General features: G+C 36.7%; 1 pseudogene across 1 annotated transcript; it reads right to left on the reverse strand.

Moving 5' to 3' along the window:
• Positions 1 to 3,164: 3,164 nt before the first annotated feature.
• LOC308340180 (cytochrome c oxidase subunit 7C, mitochondrial-like) lies at positions 3,165 to 3,478 on the reverse strand (annotated as a pseudogene). The gene has a single exon. The product of its transcript is annotated as a cytochrome c oxidase subunit 7C, mitochondrial-like (transcript).
• Positions 3,479 to 3,828: the final 350 nt, after the last annotated feature.

Below are 3,828 nucleotides of genomic sequence, written 5' to 3' on the forward strand. Positions count from 1 at the left end.
TATCTATTTGTATTAGTGATAAATAATATCCCACATTATTTTGAGGTACTCTGAAAGAGAATATGCTTATGCAGAAAAAAAGATTTTAAAGTCACTAAAAATAATATTAGGGATTAGAATAATAACATAGTTTCCTAGCTTCTTGCAAGCATTCCTGAACTTTAATCTGGGTCTCTGGAGTCCTGATCTAATTCTCTTTCTATGCACTTATCTCTTGCCTTATGGGTAATCTGTTAAAAGCTTTTGCTCAAAGGCAAAAACTTGTCTAAGCAACACAGATTCTCATTACAGAAAATGCAAATATTGGAGTGTTTCTATGAATGGAAAAGAAATGATACACTGTGGAAACAGTAGGCTTTATACCATCCGAAAGTAAAGTTGAAACAACCAGTGGCTTAGCCTGTCAATATTCAGGCCTCACAGTTATCTAGAACTCACAGTTACCAATGCATTTGGGAGGCATTTTTGTACAAAGTAATCATGATCTTATACAAATAAATATTTACACTTAGCCGGAAGAAGATGTAATATGAGGGTCCCCTCTTACCCAAACAGAAAACTCTACAAATTGATCAGAAACTCAGTGTGTGGGACATATGGGTGGCTCAGTGGGTTAAGCATATGTTTTCGGCTCAAGTCATGATCCTAGGGTCCTGCAATTGAGCCCCAGGTCAGGCTCCAGCTCGGCAGGGGACTGCTTCTCTCTCTGCCCTTCTCCCCAGCTTGGGTGCATATGCACACTCTCTCTCAAATAAATAAGTAAATAAAATCTTAACAACAACAACAACAACAAACAGAAAGAAACTCACTGTGTAAGAGCAGGGTGCATAATTGGACAACTGAAGTTCCATGCATCTGGTGACAATGAAGCCAGGATCTGGGCTCATCTGAAGCAGAGAAGTTTGCTTGAATAGCAAAATCAAGTGTAAAACCGCGTAACAGTGGATTCAATGTTTGCTGACTGTTCTCTTTGAAAACTGATGGAATTCACATACTATAAATTGAAGAATGTAAAATTTAAGGTAATGTAAAATTTATCAATCATCAGATTTGGACACTTCAATGCGCAGAGGTGAAAGTGAAGATACCACTTTATTTAAATTTGATTGCCCAATTGGGTGGTTGAATATGTAAGAGGATATTAAGATAAAAATTTCTGCTGAGACTAAAGACAGAAATCAGGTAACAAAGATGGCTGTGAAACATGCCAGCCTCTAGAATTTGGAGTAAAATCTGTGTAACTTTTTATTTTTGCTTATTCCTAAACCTTCTCACTTACATGTACAAACTGGTTCTCTCATATCAAGTCTGTCAAGAGGGCTCGCAGGAACTACTGGAGGGACTATTATATGTCCCTGCAATCTGGAGAACATTGGGGACTAGTGTCAGACTCTCATCTGAAAAATCTAAGTGGGAAGAGGAAAACTGTCTAGAAGTTGGTAAAAAAGGGAGAGAGAATAGGTATTAGATAGCCTAAAATCTCAGAATTTTCAGGGCAAAACATGCAGGGCTGTTTCCCATGGATGTGATGTAAGCCATGTGTGAGAGAGCCAGTGTGGGGTTATCTTAGAACCTGTCTATGAAGTCTAACAGACCTCCACAAAGGGAAGCTGGGGGCATCACCAGATTCCATGTAGCTGGAGGAAGAATTAAACCATCAGGGAAGTGGAGATGTATTTGCCTATCTTAAAGACTGCAGGTGAGAGATCCCTTGAGATGGGGGCTCCAAAGTATTCAAAACAGAGTCAGTTCTATAATTAGACATTTGAATACTGACTGGATACTTGCTTATATTAAAAAATCAATAATTTTTAGATATGATAATGGCATTATGGTCATTTATATTTTTAAAAGGAATTCTTCACTTTTGGAGAAGGATGCTGAAATATTTATAAATATCATGAAATGATACATGTGGGATTTCCTTCAAAAGAATACAGGAGGATAGAGAAATAAGGAAAACAAGATTGACAACTCATTGATAATTTGGGGGGTCATAAAAATTTAATTATATATCCATATTTAAGTAGTTATTGCATGGTTATTGAAGAGTGTCAAGATAGGTCCCGTCACATAGAAGAAAAAAGTTTTTTAAGGTTCCTGCAAATCAACAGTTTAACATTAGGGGTATACAGGACATCTAACGTTATGGTGAGGACTAATTTTGGCAGTGGCTTTGTTCTATGAAAGGATGTAGAAACACCCACAGCAATTTTTCAAGAATCCAGAGACTTTCTTGCAACTATTCTAGTATTTAAATTTTGGTTTAAAAACTACAGCACACCTAATCACCATAAAGTCTAGCACTCAAACAGACCACCAGTTTATAACCTCTACTTTACAGCGTTCTTCTAATACCAGAGTGGTATTCCAAAAATGACCAAACTAGGACTAAAACATTCAGCCACTATCTTTTTTCTACCCCAATACAAAGCCCTAGGAATGAAGTCATTACATTTTATATAGCTAGCAGCATTTAACCATCCATAATACAAATTTGATTCACTGATTCAACTACTAACTAGAGCCATCTTTTAGTCCATCTCTACTAAAATTCCAGAATAAAGGAATACTTCCATATTGTGTCTTAGATGCTATTACATTTCATTTCATATATTCTACTTTTATTTAGTCTAAACAAAACTAGTATTGGTCAACAGCAAATTTATCAAGGCCAAATTTTAGTTTTAGATCACAATTCTGAAGGACAAAAAAAAACTCTTGGACTTCACTGTGTATACACTATTCTTTTTCCTCATGATTAGCTAATTATCTCTCATGAAGAAAAACAATTTTACTGCTTCAAAGTAAGGAAAACTAAAAGCACACTTCTTCCTTTTTCGATTAAAAAAAATTACCAACAAGGTCCAGACCTAGTAATCAAAAATTAAATAAATCCTTAAAATCTAAAAACAAGAGAGAGGCTAAATCACACACATATTTTGACCAAACAAACTAATCCTGGACTATTTCTCAAATAAAAAAGTAAGCATAAGTATCATATTCCATGTTTCAGAGATGAGGCATTAAGGATTCATGCCATAAGTTTATTTGCAAAACATACTGAGTACGTTGAATTCAAGAGTTTGGTCCATTTTTCAAAGAGACTGCACCTCTCAAAATGTTCCTTTCCACATCTGTTCAATGGATCAATTAAAGCATCGTTATTTCTTAAGCAGTTGATGTCTTACTATAAAAAAAAGGTGCAGCAAATCCAGATCCAAAGTACAAAGTCATCATAAGTAGTAATCGCCACTTGTTTTCCACTAAAAATGGCAAATTCTTCCCTGAGCCCTCCTCACAGTGGCTCCTATGGACCACAGAGGTTGTGAACCTCTGGATGCTGTCCCAACATAGTGCTGCTGGAGGTTCTGCGAAAGGCGCAGAGCCCTAAGACGGTACAAATGGCAGCACCACTAAGTCCTCCCTCTTTACAAGACCTCATTGATAATTCTTGAAGCTGAGTGAAAAAGTACATTGTGGTTGGTGAAATTATTCTACTTCTGTATATCCTTGAAAGTTTTTCAAAATGGAATTTAGAAGAAGAAAAAAGAGTAAGCTTAAAATTTGCTAAAGTATTAATCAGTGTGTAGAGTTACCATACCTTTGATGTAAGAAAGGAGGGAAGGAACGCCTGGGTGGCTCAGTCATTAGGTGTCTGCCTTCGGCTCAGGTCATGATCCCAATGTTCTGGGATTGAGCCCTGCTCAGCAGGAAGCGTGCTTCTCCCTCTCCAGCTCCCCTTGCTTGAATTCCCTCTCTTGCTGTCTCTTTCTTTCTCTCTCTGTCAAATAAATAAAATAAAATCTTTTAAAAAGAAAAAGGAGG

The sequence above is a fragment of the Martes martes genome, assembly GCF_963455335.1.
Source record: "Martes martes genome assembly, chromosome: 1".
In the NCBI taxonomy this organism is placed as follows: Eukaryota; Metazoa; Chordata; class Mammalia; order Carnivora; family Mustelidae; genus Martes; species Martes martes.